The sequence below is a fragment of the Macaca fascicularis genome, chromosome 5, assembly GCF_037993035.2.
Source record: "Macaca fascicularis isolate 582-1 chromosome 5, T2T-MFA8v1.1".
Taxonomy (NCBI): Eukaryota; Metazoa; Chordata; class Mammalia; order Primates; family Cercopithecidae; genus Macaca; species Macaca fascicularis.
In genome coordinates this window covers 115,769,147-115,792,917 of record NC_088379.1, presented here as the reverse complement: position 1 = coordinate 115,792,917, position 23,771 = coordinate 115,769,147, and the positions used below count along the sequence as shown (strand labels likewise).

Genomic DNA, 23,771 nt, shown 5'->3' with positions numbered 1-23,771 from the left:
AGTTTCATATATAATAGGTTAGAATAGCAATTGAAATGCAAAGTAATAAGTATATTCCCTTGTAGAATCATTCTGGGCCTCATATCTTGAAACTATATGTCCAGTGAAAAATATCCTGTCTGGTTATATTACCTGGTCAATCAGAGTTTATTACCTGAGGTACAGGAAAATGCCTGCTCATAGGTCCAAATAGGAGTTTTGAATTCTAATTTTACACTGAAAAGTCCTTGCGATTTTATAACATTTAAATAGAGACATTTTGCTCTTTTATGAGATGTCTGGCCTTTACCTGTTTTTCTCACTAAGAGCTGACTTAAGTTAGAAGTGCTGCTAGCCAGGGAGGAAAATCACCTGGTGATTGGTAAGGCGACATAAAATTCATTGAGTGAGAAGGGAAGCTGGGCTCTTTCTGCCTTCTGGTTCAGCAGCCTGCCAGGTTTGTGCTAACAGCAGTGGATGCTAGTTGCTCCAGTTGTAATTGTCTAGCCAATGATGATTATCTTCTGATGTCGGCTGACACGGTGCTCACCAATAGGAAAGCAGGAGGCCTGTGCTGACTGCTGTAACATTATGTATGTGAGGTGACGTCTTCAAAGGGCTTGCCTAGAACCTCACGAAACCCTCCCCCTCTCCTGGCATTCTCCACACATCCAGCCTTTCAAAGCCTTGTATATTTTTCTGACTTTTCTCCCTACTCACTCCCTTGGTGGTGTAAAAGGGTTTACTTGTTTTAACATTTTGTATTCTGTATTATAGAGTCTATCAGATAGTGTAGGAATTTTAAGAATTAAATGCTGTTCAGCTGAGGAAACCGTTTTATTCACAAATTTATTTTTACCAAAGGAAAAAAATGGAGTGAAACTTCTATTTTATTTTATTTTATTTTATTATTTTTGAGACAGGGTCTCACTCCGTTGCCCAGGCTGGAGTGCTGTGGTGCAGTCTCGGTTCACTGCAACCTCTGCCTCCGGGTTCAAGTGATTCTCATGTCTCAGCCTCCCAAGCAGCTGGGATTACAGTTGCCTGCCACGACACCAAGCTAATTTTTGTATTTTTAGTAGAGATGGGAATTCACCATGTTGGTCAGGCTGGTCTCAACCTCCTGACCTCAAGTGATCTGCCCACCACGGCCTCCGAAAGCACTGAGATTACAGGCATGAGCCACCACAACCGGCCATGAAACATTTTAAAAGGAATTGTACATCTGTATCTTTTTTGTAGGTGAAATTTGGATATTACCACGATGTACAATTTCACGATTAAAGAACATAAAAAGCACTAAAAACCCGTGTTAGCATTTAACTCAAATATAGCAGCATAAAAAATATAGCAACATCATGTTAATGAAACTGTTCAAATGCAGACATAGTATTTGGCTGGTTTTCCTTTAGTCAGGATTGCTTTGAATTGCTTCCTGAAGTCTTCCTTGCAACCTTCTACATGCATTTGTAAGAAAAATGGCTGGAAGACAGTGCATCTGTGACCATGGAACAGAGTAGGCCAGAGTTTCATTTCATCATTAACATTGTAGCAACAAATTTGGTCAGCTCTGTAGGAATGTAATGTGTCTATATTGTACCCATGTCACTTGCTGTTTATTTTGAGGTATCACAGTTCATATTGATTTAGGATTAAAAATTGTGTGAGGATCATAACATGACATTCAATAATTTTTAGAAAGCACTGGGATGTAGGCATATGTACTAGGTTAAGAGTGAGAAGAATGAGAAAATATATAGAGAAAAAACGTGATCTCTGTGGGGTCCTAGAAAATAAAGTTGTACTGGAGCTTTGATCTGAACTTCCATGTATCTTTTAATAAATTATAAATATTCATGCAATTCTTGTTTAGGATTCCAAAGGATGAAAGCCAGCTTAATGCAAAATATTTTATGATTACATTATCCATCTGTGCATTTGTACTAGTTATAATTAGTGGTTAAAATTTTTACGTGAAGTCTTTTTCACATTAGAAGTAAAATTTTGTGATCTTCAGAGGATTGCCTGTTGCCTTTTTGTTTGAGGATGATTCTAAATGTGTCAAAGTGTATAACATTGGACCTTAATGAAACTTTTCAAATGCAGACATAGTATTTGACTGTTGTTTTTCCTTTAGTGAGGATTGCTTTAAATTGCTTTGTGAAATCTTCCTTGTAACCTTCTGCATGCATTTGTAAGAAAAATGGCTGGAAACTTCAAAGTCAACTTATTCCATATCTAAGAGTTGCCTTATATACTTCCTTGAAAGCAGAATCTTTCTTTTTCTTTTTTTCTTTTTTGAGATGGAGTTTCGCCCTTGTTGCCCAGGCTGGAGTGCAATTGTTCCATCTCAGCTTACTGCAACCTCTGCCTCCCAGGTTCAAGTGATTCTCCTACCTCAACCTCTTTAGTAGCTGGGTTTACAGGCATGCGCCCCTACGCCTGGCCAATTTGTTTTTGTATTTAGTAGAAACGGGTTTTCACCATGTTAGTCAGGCTGGTCTCGAACTCCTGATCTCAGGTGATCCACCTACCTCGGCCTCCCAAAGTGCTGAGATTACAGGTGTGAACCACCGTTCCTGACCAGAAGAATCTCTCAACTTAGATAGTGGAAGAGTTATGAGGGGGATGGAGGCTTTGAAATACTTAGGGGGATATATAATAACCATTTAATCAGTTTTCTTTTTTTTTTTTTTTTTTTTGAGCCTGGTCTTGGCTCACTGCCACCTCTGCTTCCCGGGTTCAAGCATCAGCCTCCTGAGTAGCTGGGATTACAGGCGCCCAGCCCCCCATCTAATCAGTCTTTAGACAACAAAGTAAAATGAGTATGGCACCATTCTGGCAATTCAGGAATTTATCTTTGCTTAAGCAATCTGAAATATTTCAGGTCCAAGTATTTTATTTTCTGAAATGAGTTAACCCAATATTGTCTTAATGATTAACTTAATTTTTCACATATGGACACAGGTGAGCCAAACTGTCCTTTATTAACAGGAACCAGACATCATTCCACAAAATTTGCCTCAGCCCTCCCTTTACTCTTTATGTAGCTCACATCCACCCACTCCCATTTACTTTTCATTTGTCTTTTTTGGGAGAGTTTAGGGAAAATTACCTGTACCACATATGTCATTTCTGTTGATAATACTAGGTAATCTGAGTGAAACTATAATTTGGCTTTATTGTAATGTTAAAACTCATAACTTCATTCCTTTATCCAGATTCTGATTGTATGTGTATTCAGGCGGGTACAAATGTTGGCATAGTTATTCAGGTTTCCGAGAACTTTAACAAAACCCAGCATCTCTAATTATATTTACCCTCCAATAATTTATTTTGGAGATACATGAGTCCTTTTTAAAAAAGTATTGTATGGGTCGGGCATAGTGGCTCACACCTATAATCCCAGCACTTTGGGAGGCCGAGGCAGGCAGATCACTTGAGGTCAGGAGTTAGAGACTAGCCTGGTCAACACAGCGAAACCCTGTCTCTACAAAAAATACAAAAATTAGCCGGGCATGGTGGTGCGCGCCTATAGTCCCAGCTACTCTGGATGCTGAGACACAAGAATGGCATAACCCGGAGGCAGAGGTTGCAGTGAGCTGAGATTATGCCACTGCACTGCAGCCTGGGCAACAGAGTGAAACTGTGTCTCAAAAAAAAAAAAAAAAAACAAAAAGTTAAAAAAAAAAATAGTGGCCGGGCATGGTGGCTTATACTTGTAATCCCAGCACTTTGGGAGGCCGAGGTGGGTGGATCACTTGAGGTCAGGAGTTCGAGACCAGCCTGGCCAAAATGGTGAAACCCCATTTCTACTAAAATTACAAAAATTAGCCAGGCGTGGTGGTGGGCATCTGTAATCCCAGCTACTCCAGAGGCTGAGGCAGGATAATCGCTTGAACCTGGGAGGCAGAGGTTCCAGTGAGCCAAGATTGCGCCATTGCACTCCAGCCTGGACGATAGAGTGAGACTCCATCTCAAAACAAAACAAAGCAAAGTATTGTCCGAGAGTAAAGAATATGAATTTGTAATTTTAAGTTGGTTGTGCAAGAGTTATCCCAAAGCTTGGGACCATGTCAGTCATCTAAGTTCAAGCCTAGACATTTATCATGATTCCTTTACATATTGAGTGTTCACGACTTTTAGTTTTAAGGTTCCTATTATTAGGAAACGCTTTGCTGAGTTAGTCGCCCACTGTGAACTTAGTGAGATTTAACTTGAAACCTTTACTTTGTACAGAAAAGAAGTATGGGAGAAGCAAGACTTAACACTTACCTTTGCTGAGATAAGATAAATTTGCTGAGATAAATTAGACATGTTGATTAGAAGTAGTTTTGCTAGAAAATCACTCTTAGTTTTGTAATACTTTTATTTACAGGGATTCATATTTCAGGTTTTTTTTCTTGCTAAAATTTTATAGAAGAGTTCCTAGTTATGATATAAGGAAAGTTTTATTGATAAAATATATTTTGGGGAGGGAGATCTACGTCCTCAAAACACATACCAGGTTTATAATCTTATTTTAAGTGAAACAAGTATAACTCCATTTTCTTCTCTCTCTCTCGCGCTCTTTTTTTTTTTTGAGACGGAGTCTTGCTGTGTCTCCCAGTCTGAGTGCAGTGGCATGATCTCGGCTGTCAGCTCACTGCAACCCCCACCTCCCCGGTTCAAGCGATTCTCCTGCCTCAGCCTCCCGAGTAGCTGGGATTACAGGCACCTGCTGCCACAAGTGCATAATTTTGGTATTTTTAGTAGAGACAGGGTTTCACCATGTTGGCCAGGCTGGTCTTGAACTCCTGGCCTCAAGTGATCTGCCCGCCTTGGCCTCCCAAAGTGCTGGGATTGCAGGTATGAGCCAGTGCATCTAGCCTCTCTCTCTCTTTTTTAAATAGAGACAGGGTCTTGCTTGTCACCCGGGCTGGAGTGCAGTGGCACAATCATACTGCACTGTAATCTCAAACTCCACTTCTGGGTCCAAGCGATCTTCTTGCCTCAGCCTCCCAAGTAGCTGGGATTACAGGCACGCATCATCTCGTCTGACTAATTTTTTTATTGTATTGTAGAGATGGGGGGTCTTGCTATGTTGCCCAGGCTGGTTTTGAACTGTTGGCCTCAAGTGGTCCTCCCAGCTCAGCCTCCCAAAGTGCTAGGATTACAGGTGTAAACCACCACACCTAGATAGCAGGGTAGATTTTCTTCATTCTGGAGCAATGATACTAACAGTTAATACATGGTTACTTGATTGCAGGCATTCTTTTACAATGTTTTGCATACTTTTTTTTTTGTTTTTTGGAGATGGAGCTTGTTGCCCAGGCTGGAGTGCAATGGCTCACCGCAACCTCTGCCTCCCAGGTTCAAGCAATTCTCTTGCCTCAGCGTCCCAAGTAGCTGGGATTACAGGCATGCGCCACCACGCCTGGCTAATTTTTTTGTTATTTTTAGTAGAGACGGGATTTCTTCCATGTTGGTCAGGCTGGTCTCGATCTCCTGATCTCAGGTGATCCACCCATCCTGGCCTCCCAAAGTGCTGGGATTATAGGCATGAGCCACCGTGCCCAGCCAATGTTTATGTACTTTAACTGTTAAACCCTTGCAGCCACCCTTTATTATCTTTTGCACAATGGACAACTCAGGAAAGGGAGTTGGGATTTGCATGTAGGAATCAGAAAAGGAAAACTGGGTTCCAGACTTGAATAAGGCTTGGATGGGTGGTGTGACGACGAGGGGTGTGTCACAAGGCCCCAATCATCCTCTTATTTGAATATTAATACAATATTCAATCAGAAAAACAATGCACTTGAAAACTTGCCTACACTGAGAACATGTCAGGTGTCTATAGTTTTAGTCAATGATCTCACAAATGTGTCTTTTGTTAATAATTTTCACTAGGTGGATCCTGAATACTTAAGGCCAGAATAACTGCAGAAAACCCCCATTAGCTTCACTGGCTATGACATTAAACTGAGAATTATTATTTTCTGAAGATCATTTGTTCAGTATCTATCAACACTTTTTATAATTGCAGAAAGCCATGACACCTTTAATGATGCTTCTGTCATAAACTATGTCACAGTTCATGTAAAACAAACTGTGGCACACAGATTTGGAACAGCTTTATAAAGCTTTGGCCTATAAAATATTTTCTGTCTGCTCTGTGATATTAACTTGTTGCACTCAGCTTGGTTCTAGACCCTAGGAATTTGTGTTTCCACCTGATCTGCAGCCAGACTTTCCTCCCGGCAGGTTTTAGTGTAGCCACTTGTAAATAGCCACCCACTGTTGACAGTAAAATAAAAATGTGTGGGTTGGGGATATCCCTATTCTTGGAGGTCAGCTCCTACAATGTGAAGAATCACAGAATACCTTTTGTCTCATTTTATTAGCTTTAAATTCTTTTCCTGATTCTAAGATAAGAAATAGTTATAGGAAAAGAAATGAAATGAAAACATTAAGAAGTATGAAGATGACAGAAAGAAAACACCTTTAATTCTTTTCCAGAGGCAGCCAGTGTTACTTTGCCCCATTTCCTTCAGCCTTGTTCAGGTCTTTTAGTATGCCTTAGATCATTCAGTACCTAAACTGTGACAACCCGAGTTCCCTATCATGTGCCACGGACTGCACTGAACAGATTTACATACTATCACATTACATCTTTTTTTTTTTTTTTTTTTTTTTTTTTTTGAGATGGAGTTTTGCTCTTGTTGCCCTGCACCCAGGCTAGAGTGCAGTGGCATGATCTTGGCTCACTTCAACCTCTGCCTCTGGGGTTCAAGCCATTCTCCTGACTCAGCCTCCTGAGTAACTGGGATTACAGGCGCCTGCCACCACGCCCAGCTAAGTTTTGTATTTTTGGTAAAGACCAGGTTTCGCCATGTTGGCCAGGCTGGTCTTGAACTCCTGACCTTAGGTGATCTACCCCCCTTAGCTTCCCAAAGTGCTGGGATTACAGGTGTGAGCCACCGCGCTTGGCACACCTTTTATACTTTTTTTATGTCATTAAAGCCTTTCCATAAGTATAATTTTCAGTGGCTACTTAATTTTTTTTTCTTTTTTGGTTTGTCACCCAGGCTTGAGTGCAGTAGCTATTTACAGGTGCAATGGCTCACATGGCTCATAGCAGCCTCTAAGTTCCCCTGGGCTCAAGTGATCCTCCTGCCTCAGCCTCTCAAGTAGTCTAGACTTCTGGCAAGTGCCATTGTGCCCAGCAAGGCTACTCTATATTTTATCATTTGGGCTTAAATTAGTTTAGGTAACTTTTCTCTTAATGCTGAACCTGTTAAGTTTCTAATTATTTGTTATTACAAATAATCCTTTGATGAACATCTTTGTATATTAATCTTCCCACATATCTGATTATTTCCTTTGCGTAAATATAAATTATAGGGTCCAAAGGGCAAATACCACTATTAAGGCTTATGGCATACAAGATAGGCTGATGCCTTGAAAAGTTGAATTACTTTATATATGGCAGGGAAAGAGAATATTTATACCCTTCTTAGCATTAAAAATGATTACATTTTAAAATTTGATAAGTTGATATGGAAAAGGTGAAATCCCATTATTTTAATTTATATTTACTTGATTTCTAGAGAGATTCACAAATTTTCCTTGTGTTTGTTTTTTATTTGCTCTCGCAAATTATCTGCACTTATCTTTTTCGTTTTTTTTTTTTTTTTTTTTTTTCCGAGACAGAGTCTAACTCTGTCACCCAGGCTGGAGTGCAGTGGTGCCATCTCAGCTTACTGCAACTTCTGCCTTCTGGGTTCAAGTGATTCTCCTGCCTCAGCCTCCCTATTAGTTGGGACTACAGGTGCGTGCCACCATGCCTGGCCAATTTTTTGTATTTTTAGTAGAGACGGGGTTTCACTGGTCTCGAACTCCTGATCTCAGGTGATCCGCCTGCCTCGGCCTCCCAAGCAATTTTTTTTTTCTTTTTTTTTTTTTTCATTTTGCTGAGGTCTAACTTGAGAAGCCTTCATTTGTCAGAGCAGTTAGGTTATATGCTTTTTCTCTGCTTACTGTTTGCTACATAGTAACTCTTGTGAAGAGGTAGAAACTTTATGCCCAGTCAAAAATGGCTCCAGAAAGGGGTGAAACAATTGATACTATGTAAGTTAAGGGATGATTAAGAGGTCAAAGGACCTCTTAATTGTGGTGCTTAATCAGAAGAAATTTGTTTTATGGAGTTTTCCATAGGAAAATGAGTGATTTTCAGACTCTTTTACTCATATGCCTCTAAAAGAAGTTTAAAAAACTATGCACTGCTTCACACAATTTAAAATTTTCATGGTAAACTGAAATCAGTTAAAATCGTAACAGAAGTAGAATAAATATAAAATGAGTGAAGATAAGGATTGGCTAATTATAATAACTATTATGTGACATCATAAGATAGGTTTACCTACTTTATTGAATAATACATAATGAATTTGAAATCACGGAACATTGACATCCATGGTTTTATTCAATTGATAGTTTTTTTTTTTTGGAAATGTTCCATATGTATGTGTATATATATGTATATATGTATATTTGTATATATGTATATATATGTATATACGTGTATATATACGTGTGTGTGTATATATATCTATATAGATATATATAGTTTCTTGAGACAGAGTCTCGTTCTGTTGCCTAGGCTGGAGTGTAGTGGTGTAATCTCGACTCACTGCAACTTCCACCTCCTGGGTTCAAGTGATTCTCCCGCCTTAGCCTCCTGAGTAGCTGGGCTTACAGGCATGTGCCACCGTGTCTGACTCATTTTTGTATTTTTAGTAGAGACGGGGTTTCACCATGGTGGCCAGGGTGGTCTGGAACTCCTGACCTTAAGTGACCTCTGCCTCCTAAAGTGCTGGGATTAGAGGCCAGAGCCATTGCACCTGAACCCATTCCACTTATATTTAAAAGAATCACGGGCACTAACCCATATTGTTTGTTCTGAATCAGAAACATTCCAACATTCAGAATGTAGAGAGTCTGATCAGCAGGGGAAAAAAGCATATCACGTTGCCTCTCAGCATTGTTTATTTTTACGTTGTGTGGGGGCCAGTAGGTGAGAGATGGGTAGGCTATCAGATGTCTCAAAATAAGTTTTCTTGACTGTAGAGAAGGTTATAGATGATAGCATTTTTGTGTTGGTTGGTGGTCAGCAGGAATAGTTACATACTTGTTAAATCACTTTCTTTATTTTTTTTTGTTTTTGTTTTGTTTCAAGAGGGAGTCTCACTCTGTTGCCCAGGCTGTAGAACAGTGGCACAATTTAGGCCCATTGCAACCTCCGCTTCCTGGGTTCAAGTGATTTTTCTGCCTCAGCCTCCTGAGTAGCTGGGACTACAGGCGCCTGCCACCACGCCTGGCTAATTTTTCTATTTTTAGTAGAGACAGGGTTTCACTATATTGGCCAGGCTGGTCTCGAACTCCTGACCTCGTGATCTGCCCACCTTGGCCTCCCAAAGTGCTGGGATTACAGGTGTGAGCCACCATGCCCAGCCCTAAATAAATCACTTTCTTGTTCTTCTCTTGGTTATCCAAGACCTCAGGACTTCTCAGGAAGCCCCTTTCAGTCCATTACACATGGAGTGACTGATTGAAGGTATTTCTACATACTCACCTGAAAGTTCTTTCATTAAAGGTTCTTCTACATATTGACCTGAAAGATAGGTTCCTCCATCAGTCCTCCTGTCATCCTGACTGTGACTCTTAGCTGTCTTTTATTTCCCTTTCTGAATGGCTGTCTTAATACTTCTTGTTTATATTATGTTCTCTCTAGGCTTTCTTTTCTAAGCCATTTCTCAAATTTTATTTGCAGTCCACTGGTAATCCACCTAGCTATTTAAGAAAAATAAAGTATTAACCCTCTTTTGGTTTGAACAATTAAGTATTACCTACTAGAAACCTCTAAGAGATTTATTAAAACTTGCTAAAATTTGGCACTTAGTACATTCAACACAGCAAGTCTGTACTAGAGACTTGCTCTTGAGTGGGGGTAGGAGTGGGGTTCTAATTACATATTCTACTAAAAAGGCTGCCACTCATTGCTTTGGAACATTGCAAAGCTCCTACTCTACGTACATGACATTCTAGAAAATTTAAGGATATTGTTATCAGTGAATACAGGGTTGCCTTGAGTTGTATTTGGTTTTGAATTACTGGTCTTGCATTCATATTAACAAAAATACTTTTTTGAACCTGTATTTTGTGATTGCTGATATTATGTGTGATTGTACTACTTTGGTTAGTACTTGGTTCTTTGCCAGCTCTTTGTAGTTACTAAATCCTTTTTCCACTGTCAAGAGAAAAGTATGGGGTAAGAAAAAGAGTTAGAAGCTTGTTCCATGCCCATGATCCTTACCCAGGTATTGAATCAGACTTACATAGAGAGTTTGTTTTTCCCCAGTACACACCTGCACAGGCTTATCTCAGGGATTCAGATTTAGCAGATCTGTAGAGGGGTCCAGACAAGTGTTACAGTGAAAAATCTTCCCACTTGCCCTAGGGAGAAGCCCTGCTCTATATGACACTGATTCCATCTCTCATTCTTGGGGTTTGTCTTCTCAAACCATCGATTTTACAGACTGAACTCTTCCTTAGCTAATCTGCTCTACCTGCTTTGTCATCTATGTAGGACCAGTACATAGCTCTGCACAAAAGTACTCATCTCCCTCTTCTCCTACCTGTAATTTACAACCAATTCTTGTGTGAGTTGACTGTCAGTTCCCTTCTTCTCATTCATTATGCTTGCCATTGACTTCCTTCAGCTCCCCAGGACTACTTTTAGTCTCTTAGATTCCTACCTCCCATTGTCTTTCTGAGTCACTAATCTGATCTTGTCATCACAGTGGTTAAAAACCTTCAGTGCTTTCCCATTGTTTTAAGGTCATTCAAAATCTGGCACCAAATTCCCTTCTTAATGTTACCTCTAGAAGCAGCCCTTGTCCAGTGCCTACTTAGTTGAAATTTGAATTCCAAAGCCTTCTTCTCTCCACCCATCTATATCTATTGCTCTTTTTTTGTGGTTCACTGGCACTTGGTTTATAAATAGATAAATATTTTCTCCAGTCAGTGCTTACCACAGAATTTGGCGTATTCAGTGTTTGAACAGTTGAATGCAGGCATGCCTGGACACACAAGGCTGTTCATTAACTTTTAAATGTATCTGATTGTATTATCAGGCACTTCTTTGCATTTCCTTAAGTGAATCATGGGAGATTGTCCAGTGCATTAAAAATATTTTACTCTCTTCATCTAATCTCATTTTTAAGAGGAAAACATAGGCATTTAACATGACTACTTCTTAGTGAATCCATGCTAACTGTATGGGGATTATTAGTCCTTTTCTAGGTACTCAAACTACTCGAATCAGAGAGAGATGACTTTTTTTATTTTTTATTTTTATTTATTTATTTATTTTTTTGAGACAGAGTCTCGCTCTGTCACCCAGACTGGAGTGTAGTGGCGCGGTCTCGGCTCACTGCAACCTCTGACTCCCAGGTTCAAGCAATTCTCCTGCCTCAGCCTCCCGAGTATCTGGGATTACAGGCATGTGCCACCATGCCCGGCTAATTGTTTTGTATTTTTAGTAGAGATGGGGTTTCACCATATTGGCCAGGCTGGTCTTGAACTCCTGACCTTGTGATCCACCCGCCTTGACCTCCCAATGTGCTGGGATTACAGGTGTGAGCCACCGCGCCCAGCCCAATGATTTTTTTATCCCTCTCCTCTCCTCGGTGTCACTCTCTTGCCCAGGCTGGAGTACACTGGTGCGATCTCAGCTCACTGCAACCTCTGCCTCCCAGTCTAAAGTAATCCTCCCACTTCAGCCTTCCAAGTAGCTGGGACCACAGGCACGCACCACCACGCATGGCTAATTTTTGTATTTTTTGTAGAGATGGGGTTTCCCCACGTTGTCCAGGCTGGTCTCCTGAGCTCAAAGCAATCCAGATTGCTGGGATTACAGGTGTGAGCCACCGTGCCTGGCCGAGATGACTTTTTAAAAAAAAGACTTCTCTAAAGTAGAAGGAAGGGTGGAATTGTATGCACAAGAAAAAAGCCTGGAAGAAAAACATGCTAAAGAGGTAAAAAAAAATTAGATCTGTAAAGGTGGTAAAATGATGGTTATTACTCTTTGTTGATGAAAAGAGCCAAACACTGTAAAATATTTGAAGAGATTTATTCTGAGCCAAATATGAGTGACCATGGCCTGAGGTATAGCCTCAAGAGGTCCTGAGAACATGTGTACAAAGTGGTTGGTTTATAGCTTAGTTTTATACATTTTAGAGAGACATAAGACATCAGTCAGTACATGTGAGGTATGTACATTGGTTCTGTCCAGAAAAGCAGGACAACTTGAATTAGGGAGGGAGTGTTGCTTACAGCTGGATTCAAAGATATTCTGATTGGCAGTTTGTTAAAATAGTTAAATTATTATCTAAAAGCTAGGAATCAGTAGAAAAGAGTGTCTGGGTTCAGATAAGGGGTTGTGGTTCTACATAAGGTTCTTATGTAGGTAAAGTCTCATACCTGACTGCCCTTAGTAGCAAAGAAACATATTTTGGGTGTTTTTTGTTTGTTTTTTAAATGAAGTCATCAAGAAGCCTTTGGGTAAAATATTTTGATTTCCTTCTTTATCTGTCATGTGATGTTATGCCAGATTCAGGTTTGGAGAGATTTTATGATTTGTAGGGTGTGACTCCCCAGACCCTTCAGATAGGAATTTGGGCAAGAGAGAAAAAAGGTCAGAGTTTACTCCTTATCCTTCTGCTGTTCCAGTTTTCTTTCAAAGGTCGGAGTTTACTCCTTATGCTTCTCCTGTTCCAGTTTTTTTTCCGAGACGGAGTTTTGTTCTTGTTGCCCAGGCTGGAGTGCAATGGCATGATCTCAGCTCATCGCAACCTCTGCCTCCCGGGTTCAAGCGATTCTCCTGCCTGAGCCTCCCGAGTAGTTGGGATTACAGGCATGTGCCACCACGCCTGGCTAATTTTGTATTTTTAGTAAAGACAGTGTTTCTCCATGTTGGTCAGGCTAGTCCCAAACTCCCGAGTTCAGATGATTTACCCACCTTGACTTCCCAAAGTTCTGGGATTACAGGCGTTAGTCACTGCGTCTGGCCCCTGTTCCAGTTTTCTTTTCCTTTTCCTTTTTTTTTTTTTTTTTTTTGAGACAGAGTTTCGCTCTTATTGCCCAGGCTGGAGTGCAATGGTGTGATCTCGGCTCACCACAACCTCCGCCTCCCAGGTTCAAGTGATTCTCCTGCCTCAGCCTCCCGAGTAGCTGGGATTACAGGCATGGGGCACCACGCCTGGCTAATTTTGTATTTTTAGTAGAGGTGCGGTTTCTCCATGTTGGTCAGGCTGGTCTCGAACTCTCGACCTCAGGTGATCCACCCACCTCAGCCCCCCAAAGCGCTGGGATTATAGACGTGAGCCACCGTGCCCGGCCTCCCTGTTCCAGTTTTCTGTAATCTGTTCATATTATATTCTGGGTATATGTGGGTGGTGTGATTATCCATGTGGTCTTATTTTCACATTCTTTGCATTATCTATAATGTACTTAATGTTTTAAGATAAGTTTCATTTTACAAAGATGTATGTACAATACCTGGTGTCAGGTACCAATATTAAAAAAAACTAATGCATTTAAAAATAAACATTAAAATAAGCCATACAATTAAACATAAAGACAGTTTGTGAGGACATTGAACTGCACATTCTTACTCCAAATGAATATGCTTTCTTAGACTGAGGAAGAGATGGGCCATATTGTTGATGTCACAATAAACTTCTTTCTCTTTCTCCAATAATAAATTATATAATTTGATTTTTTAAATAGGAAAGGATCATACTTTGAAGGAGGATGATAAAAACATTAATTTAACTTTAGCATTACAACTTTTACATATGGGCCCAGGAATATATCTAATGGGAAAAATGTTCCCCAGGGACAAAAGTCATCTAATCTAATAGAGACAAAAGGTTAAGCATAAACCTATCCCTAGAGTGAAAAAAAATGAATAGAATAATTGGCTCAGGGACCTTGTAGCACCTGGTAACAGATGCTGCACACATACCTGGAGTACATGGTTAACAAATATCTTCAGTAGTACTGCAGAATGCCTAGGAGGTAGTGCCTGGTTTAGAGGAGCTAGAAAGATTTTGATACTCTCTGAAACGAAGTTTAGAAGGGGCCAGTCTGTCTAGTCCAGAGGCCAGGCTCTGTGGATCCAGAGAGCCTGGTATGTGTGACCTGATTGGGAGCAATGTGACAGGGCTTTCCACAGGACTGCTTTGTGAAGCAGATCATACATGGACTCTTGCTTCTCCTGGACTTCCTTTCTGAGAGAAGACAGATGGAGAGGATTACCTTTCAGTACACAGAAGGTAGACGTTTTGTTTTGTTTTACATTTTATTTTATTTTCTCACCTCTCCCTCTTGTTTTCATTTTAGTTACCCTGTAGTTGATCAAGTTAACTAGAATCTAGGAAGGTGGCTTAGATCTAGGAAGACCTGGCTTTCCAACCCATTCTTTTTCTCTCCATTGTCTATGTCCCTAGAGGTTAAAGGAGAATGGTTCAAAATCGTATGAAATACAGTTTTAACTTTATTTATTTATTTAGAAATGGTCTCAATCTGGTCACCCAGGCTGGAGTGCAGAGGCACGATCTCGGCTTACTGTAGCCTCAACCTCCTGGGCTCAGGTGATTCTCCCACCTCAGCCTCCCGAGTATCTGGTATTACAGGTGCACACCACCACACTCAGCTAATTTTTTGTATCTTTAGTAGACATAGGGTTTCACTATGTTGCCCAGGCTGGTCCTGAACTCCTGGAGTCGAGCAATCCACCCACCTCAGCCTACCAGAGTGTTGGGATTACAGGCGTGAGCCACTGTGGCCGGCCTTAATTTAATTTTTTTTTGAGACTGGGTCTTACTTCATCTCCCATGTTGGAGGATAGTGACACAATCATAGCTCACTGTAACCTTGCATGCCTAAGCTCAAGCAGTCCTCCCACCTCAGCCTCCCTGGTAGCTGGGACTACAGGCATGCACTACCACACCCAGCTAAATTCTTAAATTATTTGTAGAAACTGAGTCTTGCCATGGTGCCTGGGCTGGTCTTGAATTCCTGGTCTCAAGAAATCTTTCTGCCTTGGCTTCCCAAAGTGCTGGGATTACAGGTGTGAGCCATCACACGTGGCCTTGGAATATAGTTTTAAAAAATCTCTGTAAACAATTCTTTGCTATTTTTTGTTTCTATCCTTTATCTAAATTTAGACAAATTTTCATTCTTCAGTTATAGACCACTTAAATGATTATTTCTGGATATAGGAAAACAAAGCATAGGCCAGGTGTGGTGGCTCATGCCTGTAATCCCAGCACTTTGGGAGGCTGAGGCCGTGAGGCCAGGAGAATTGCTTGATTCCAGGAGTTTGAGAGCAGCCTGGGCAACATGATGAGACCTTATCTTGCTTTATTAAAAAAATAAAAATAAAAAGAGAAAATAATAATTAGCCAGGTTTGATAGCTGCTTGTAGTCTCAACTATTTGGGAGGCTGAAGCAGGAGGATTGCTTGAGCCCAGGAGTTTGAGGCAGCATTTAACCATGTTCGTACTACTCCACTCCAGCAGCCTGGGCAACAAAATGAGACCCTGTTCCTATAAATAAATACATACATACATAAGTAAATAAATAAAACTTTCTTAATGATTTGGCTTATTCTTTTTAAATCCAGCAAATGTTAATTCTAACCTTTAGTTCTACTGTTAGAGTGAGACGAGATTAACACATTATATCTGCTGTCTGGGCTTAGATTGTGGGTGTTATTTCACACGGATAATTCAGGCAAACCCGAGATTTTTGGGTGGTGAACTTGCATTATATGGATACAATAAACACACTCACAATAGAAAACTATGTGGCATACACTAAAAGAAAAAACTCTACCATGTTTTTGAGAATTAGAGCATGGATAAGTAATAGAAGGCTCGTCCTCAGAGACCTATGAGTTTGTCTTCTGATTAAACCTTTTACGGCTGATACTTCTCCCTGACAGAGCATTCAGTGTTCAGAGACTCCTTTTTCCCCAGCAATGCTGGAGGGATGAGGAATAGGGAGTGTGAAGCTGATGACACTATGCTTGTTCCACCTTTTCATGATAGGGTACAGAAAATAACTAAAATGAGGTGCAAATGAGTGTCCTTCTTCAGGGTTAAATTTTACTCAGTGGAAATAATATAGGTTCTTTTATGTTTATAGATGATCATATCTAGATGTGCTATAATAGATTTAAACTGTTTTCCCTAGGTAGTTACAACATAACAGCTCCATATGTCTTGTTTGTGTGCAATATCTAGGACATTTGGAATGAAGTAGTTTTCCAAAGCGTTATATAAATTAAGTTTTCATTGACCTTAGGCCAGACCATCAATAGCTTGCTAGTTGTCTTTAATATTAGCCTAAATTGTATTTTTTCATGTGAAAACGAAAAGAAATATTCCTGTTTTCTCTTTAGTTCATCTGGGTTTAATGATTTGATATTTTTGCCCTATTTTCTTTTCTTTCTTTCTTTCTTTCTTTTTTTTTTTTTTTAATGAAATGGAGTTTCGCTCTTGTTGCCCAGGCTGGAGTGCAGTGGCGTGACTTCGGCTCACTGCAACCTCCGCCTCCTGGTTTCAAGCAATTCTGCTGTCTCAGCCTCTTGAGTAGCTGAGGTTACAGGCATGTGCCACCACATCCGGCTAATTTTTTGTATTTTTAATAGAGACGGGGTTTCACAATGTTGGCCAGGCTGGAACTCCTGACCTCAGGTGATCCGCCCATCTCAGCTAAATGCTGGGATTACAGGTGTGAGTCACTGTACCCGGCCTATTTTTGCCCTATTTCCTGAAGTTTACATACATGTATTTTATTTGTTTGTCTCATCAATTAGATTGTATGTATCTGGAGGCCTAGAATTATGAAGGTATACATATAATCTTTTTTTTTTTTTTAAGATTTTACCTAACATAGAGAACTACTAGGATTCCTCTTGATAAATAAAAAATACATACTGTTGCAGAGACACTTGTAAAAGCATAAACTTCTATCAGTTGTAGTTTTCTGCTTCTTGTGGATAGGCTTGGAGCAGGTAACTTTAATACATTAAAGAAAATTTAAGAAATACAAGGGAAAAGAAGAAAACAAATGTCACCCTGAGATATACACTAACATTTTGGTAAGTCTTTCAAAGCTTTTTATCCATCTTTATGTTTTTGTTCGTTTGTTTTAGGACAGAGTCTCTGTCACCCAGGCTGCTGCAGCCTCAGTCTTCTGGCTCAAGTGATTCTCCAGCCTCAAGCTCCCAAGTAGCTGAGACGACAGGCATGCACCACCACACCTGACTAATTTTTTGCTTATTTATAGAGGCGAGGTCTCACTAGGTTGTCCAGGTTGGTCTCGAGCTCCTGAGTTTAAGCAATCCTGACTTGGCCCCCCAAGTGCTGGGACTATAGGTGTGAGCCACCGTGCTGGCCCATTTTCTTTTTTTCTTTTATTTTTTTTTTTAAGATGGAGTCTCACTCTCTGTCACCCAGGCTGGAGTGCAGTGGCACAATCTTGGCTCCATCTCAGCTCACTGCAACCTCCACCTCCCGGGTTCAAGCGAGTCTTCTGCCTCAGCCTCCCAAGTGGTAGAGACTACAGGTGTGCACCCCCACGCCCGGCTAGTACAGATGGGATTTCACCATATTGGACAGGTTAGTCTTGAACTCCTGACCTCACGATCCGCACACCTTGGCGTTCCCAGGTGCTGAAATTACAGTCATGAGTCACCGCGCACAGCTCATTTTCTTTTTAATAAAAACATTATCATAGTTTTCATACCATATTTTTCTGTAGCCTAACTTTTAAGAAATATATAGAATGGATATTTTTGCATGTTGTTAAATACTTCCTGCACCAAACTGTAAGTGAGAGAATTCTGTTTCTTTAATGTAATGTTCTAGCTGACACATGAAAAGCTTGAGGAGATGCATCTCACTCTTTTTAGATAGCACATTATTTTTTAATCATTTTTAGAAGACAGGGCAAAGAAAACTAGTAGCTTTAGAGGAACACAAAATATACTGAAAAACAGTATTAAAATTGTTTTAAGTTTGACCAGTCGAGTACAAAGTGCAGTAAGTTTCAGATTATTTTCTTCATGGATTATGTCATTTTTGGGTAATACTCATCAGTTTGGTGTGAAGAACATTTATGCCAATCAGGGAAATTTTAGGATGTTTTCAACTGCAAGTAACAGAACTTAATTAACTGTAGCCTAAAACATGAAGACTTTTAATTATTTCACATGACAATAACTTTGATTGGAAGCCTCAGTGGTTGTTTAGTGGTTTTAATAATGTTATCAATGATCTAGGTTCTATCTGAGTTTCCGTTTTGACATTCATAATGTGTCAATAGTTTTTTCTTCATGGTCACGAGGTGGCTGCCACATCACCACGCTTCCCACACAAGCATCTCGAGCAGAAAGGAAGGAGCAGTGGCAAAGGAGCCTTTTATTTGCTTTCTTGTCAAGGCAAAGCCTCCAAGCCAACTTGCACTCAGTAGGTTTGTAGAAGGATATGCTCTTATTTTATTATTATTATTATTTATTTTTTTTTTTTAAGAAACAGTGTTTCACTCTGTCAGCCAGGCTGGCGTGCAGTGGCATGATTACAGCTTACTGCAGTCTCGTATTCCTGCACTTAAATGATCCTCCCACCTCAGCCTCCCAAGTAGTTTGGACTACAGGACATGCCACCACACCTGACAAATTTTTACATTTTTTGTAGAGATGGGGTCATGCTATGTTGCCCAGGTTGGTCTGGAGCTCTTGTCCTCAAGAAATCCTCCAGCCTTAGCATCTCAGTCACTGGGATTACAAGCATGAGCCACCATGCCTAGATCTGCTCTTATTATTGCTATAACTTCATGCCATCAGCCAGGCCTGGTGATGCGTCTCACTCTTGGACCATTCACTGACAGAAGATGGGGATTGCTTTCCTACACTGACTCTTAAATGACAAAGAGGCTGGGCATGGTGCCTCACACCTGTAATCCCGCACTTCGGGAGGCCAAGGCAGGCAGACCACCTGAGGTCGGGAGTTCAAGACCAGCCTGACCAACAGGGAAAAACCCTGTCTCTACTAAAAATACAAAATTAGCTGGGCATGGTGGCACATGCCTGTAATCCCAGCTACTCGGGAGGCTGAGGCAGGAGAATCGCTTGAACCCGGGAGACAGAGGTTGCAGTGAACCGAGATTGTGCCATTACACTCCAGCCTGGGCAACGAGAGCGAAATTCCATCTCAAAAATAATGACAAAGAATGACAAAGAGACTGGTCACCTTGAGAGGCTTAAACCAGTCTTGCACTTTGTCTCTCAAGGGCCAGGCACATTGTCCTCCACACAATATCAGGTAAAGTTTATCTGTTGGCAAAGGAGGAGGATTGGGTTGGCTATAAGGTATCTTTGACCATGCTAACACAAAAATGTATACTCTCAGAAGAAAGAAACAATTTCAGGTTGCAGTAAAAATCATCCTGGGACTTTTTACATGACCTTTATTTTTTGGAAAGGTCTTCTAAAAAAATAGAAACTTTGAGGCTAGGCGCAATGGCTCATGCCTGTAATCCCAGCTCTTTGGGAGGCCAAGGTGGGCAGATCACAAGGTCAGGAGTTTGAGACCAGCTTGCCAACATGGTGAAACCCCATCTCTGCTAAAAATACAAAAATTCGCCAGGCATGGTGGTGCACCCCTGTAGTCCCAACTACTTGAGAGGCTAAGGCAGGAGAATCACTTGAACCTGGGAGGCAGAGGTTGCAGTGAGCCAGGATCACGCCACTGCATTCCAGCCTGGGCAACAGAGTGAGGCTCTATCTCAATAAATAAATAAATAAATAAGGTAGAAACATTGATTTATTCATGGTGTTGTTAAATGTAAACTATTGTGTAAATTACTCTTTAACCTCTGAAGATAGAACTCTAGATACTTACTTTCTTTTTCTTTTTTTTTTTTCTTAACTCACGGCTACGCCAGTGAGGAGAGCTCTAGATACAAACTTTCTAATGGAAGTGGAAGAATGATGATTTAAACAAACTACAAATGATTAAGAAAGAATATTTTTACACATTATGTGACATGAGGTCCTAAAACATGACCCCACATTGAGAACGCACTGTGACCATTGATACTGGAATCTATCATTCATCCTGTTATTCAACACATAATAAAGATCTCACTTACCCTTCCTATGAAGGCATGACTTAGACTTTATTTGCTGTTATTGTCTCTGTTGGATCATATGATAGTAACATCATAAAGAGGGATGATAGATGTATTGTGACTCTAGGGCCAGACTGCCTGAGTTCTGATCCTTGTTCAGCTTTCTAACCTTGGAGAGGGTAGAAGTCTTCTATGAAGCATAGTTTAATAATAATAAACTAACCTGATAAGAGTTGTTACACTGATTAAATGAGTTAATATATGTTAAGCTTTCACTGATACTGTATATGTTTTAGTTAGGTTATCATTGATGTTACTTATGTATGTCAGTATTTAAAATTTTACACACTACATTTACATTATCTCATAGTCTCCTCACTTCAACCCTGTAAAATAGGGTTTTTCATCTCCATTTTATAGGTGAGAACATTATATTTATGTCTTTTTTTTTTTTTTTGAGACAGAGTCTCGCTGTGTTGCCCAGGCTGGAATACAGTAGCGCAATGTTGGCTCACTGCAACTTCTGCCTCTGGGGTCAAGCGATTCTCATGTCCCAGCCTCGCGAGTAGCTGGCATTACGAGCATGCACCACCACGCCTGGCTAATTTTTGTATTTTTTGTAGAGACAGTGTTTCGCCATGTTGGCCAGCTGGTCTCAAATTCCTAGCCTCAAGTGATCTGCCCACCTCAGCCTCCCAAAGTACTGGGATTACAGGCATGCGCCACTGTGACTGGCCTATACCTATGTCTTGATTGTATATGAGCCCAACAGTGATTTGATTTGTTTTTTGTTTTTTAGTTTTTTAAATTATAAATTATATTTGTAGTATAAACAAATTATAATATACATGGAATTTACACATTCTTAGATTATATGGCCCATCAAATTACATTAAGAAGAGGCGAAAGGAATGATTCGTTAATACATAGGATACTAACAAGTATCCTGTGAGTTAATTGCACTCAATAAGAATTATTAGGCTCATTCGGTATTCTTGGTATGGTTTTAGACGCCTCTAAATCTAAATGTGCCACTTTGAAGCAAAAGTGAAAATGGAGGTAAAGGTCATGGTATATAGTGTGACAGTTTCTTGTGCTTTACATGTATTCTGTAGTTGTAGAATTTGCATCTGTGACTAATAGGTCTTATAGTAGAAAAGCAAATTCATTTTAGTGAACGTGTGTTGACATTATAGGAATGTCAACTTAACCTATCTAGAATCCTAAGGTCAACAGAAAACTTGGTAAGTCTAGTCTGATTCAGTAGGGCCACAGGCAAAAAGAGATACCATTTGACCTTTTTAAAAAATGTATGTTCAAAAGTAAAAGCATTCATTATTATGAGAATATATATTTAAAATTACTGAAGGCCAGGCGCAGTGGCTCACACCTGTAATTTCAGCACTTGGGGAGGCCACGGCAGGCAGATCACTTGAGGTTGGGGGTTCAAGACCAGCCTGACCAACATGGTGAAACCCCATCTCTACTGAAAATACAAAAATCAGCTGGGCATATGGTGGGATGGGCCTGTAATGTCAGGTACTCAGGAGGCTGAAGCAGGAGAATCGCTTCAGCTGGGGAGGCGGAGGTTGCAGTGAGCCGAGATTGTGCCACTGCACTCCAGCCTGAACAACAGAGTAAGACTCTGTCTCCAAAAGAAAAAGAAAAAAGAAAAAAAAGACAAAGACTGTCTTTCTTTACAACCTTTACAAAGAAAAAATCTTTTTCTTTCTTTTTAAACATTTTTTTAAAATTTCTAATTTTTGTGGATAAATCTTTTAAAAAATTTACATTGAAGGTAATGCTATGTTTTTTATCCAACAAATATTTATTTTGCGTTTTTATATTTTTATATTTTTAACTTTTATTTTAGGCTTGAGGGTACATGGGAAGGTTTGTCACATAGGTACCCATGTGTCATGGGGGTTTGTTGTACATATTATTTCATCACCCAGGTGTTAAGCCTAGTACCCAAAAGTGATCTTTTCTGCTCCTCTCCCTCCTCCCAACCTCCTCCATCAAGTAGACCTCAGTGTTGTTCCTTTGTATTCATAAGTTCTTATCATTTAGCTCCCAAGGTAATGCTATTTTATCTTATTTCTTGCCAGAGCATCTAGCAGTAGGAGCAATCAGTTGATCAAGGAATTTATTGTTATTATTATTATTTTCTTTACCTGATTTCTAGTTCTGCAAAAGGCCACCTTTACTTTGCCCTGTTATTAGACAGTCCATGTCACTTGACCTGATCAAGGAATTTTTTACAGTTGAGGACATTTTGGCAAAATGCAGCCATAGGCTGAGTAACATGGACTCTTTAATAACAGGGCAAAGTAAAGGTGGCCTTTTGCAGAACTAGAAATCAGGTAAAGGAAACCATTCTTATCAGGTCTAATATAGTTTTAGATGATAGTCTGAATCTTTCAAAATGTATCAGACCTGGATGTTCTAGGATGAGAGTGGCTGGTTGTGGGTATCACTAGGGGCATAAACAGAACTTGAAACAGTTATTGCCATCATGGGACTAGCACCCAGAGAACCCATTGGTCTGCTGGGATCACATCTGACCTGCTTCCCTTTACTGCCTACTTCTGTGCCTTGACAGCCTGAGTTCACATTTCTCTCTGTTCGTTCTCATGCTTGACTAAGTCACACCCAACAATTTGTTCTGTCTGGGTGGAGAAGCAGGTCATAGGTGCTATTTGAATACACAGATAGGCAGATCAAGCCAATGGATGAAATAGTATACTATTATGGCGATACATGGCATGCTTTTTGTCTTTATTACACAAACCTGTGGGTTTACTTAGCACAAGACCAAGGGGAAGGTGTCACTGGAACATAAGCATATGAGAATCCACATAGGCATATGCAGTGTGTCTCTTCTTCTGCATTCTTTCTCGTGCTTAGGACTTGAAGACAAGAAGATTTGGGAAGTCCAGGGAGTATTGTTGGTTTTCCTTTTTCCCCTGCATATGACACTCAGGTGAAAAGTCTCCATATTCCAGGGGTATATGTCCATTGTTTCACTGTAACAAGACTTAAAAGCTCTTAGCAGAGTTTACAGTAAAAAACATCAGCAAGAATTTTTAAGTACTTTGGGCTAATGCGATTATTTATTTTTGTAAGCATGTGTTTGAAACTAAGTAAAATCAGATCTCAAAAAGATGTTCTTGAGAAGAAGGGTATTCACTTAACTAAGCAACCAGTGTCAAGTGTGGATGCTATCTTAGGAGGCTCTTCTTTCTCAGTGCCTAATCCATGTACCTGGGATGAATTAGTTCTATCTCCCTCTAATCCTTGTACTTTGTAGGAGGTCCAGGCAGTTCTCATTACTTGCAGTAGTTATGCTTTATAAAATTGCTGGGAGCACTGGAATTGCTCCCAGGTGAAATATAAGCATTAAGTTCCTACAAGTGTCTGGTCACAACACTTTCAACAATTGATCGATATTGACTTTGTTTTAAGTGTGCTTCTGTTAAAGACGTCTTTTGTGTGTGAGTGGAAAATCTCAAAACTGTTTTTCCTCTGTTCTCACACCACCCAAGCAA

The 23,771-nt window shown here is 40.2% G+C and overlaps 1 protein-coding gene and 1 long non-coding RNA gene across 4 annotated transcripts in view; both read left to right on the top strand.

The window, feature by feature from the left end:
* The window catches only part of ELOVL6 (ELOVL fatty acid elongase 6), a 151,558-nt gene that overhangs the window by 4,778 nt on the left and 123,009 nt on the right, over positions 1 to 23,771 (top strand). The window lies entirely within an intron of this gene.
* On the top strand, positions 17,412 to 20,252 carry LOC135970977 (uncharacterized). The gene is made up of 2 exons (XR_010586954.1): positions 17,412 to 18,560; positions 20,038 to 20,252. It is a non-coding gene; the product is annotated as an uncharacterized lncRNA (long non-coding RNA).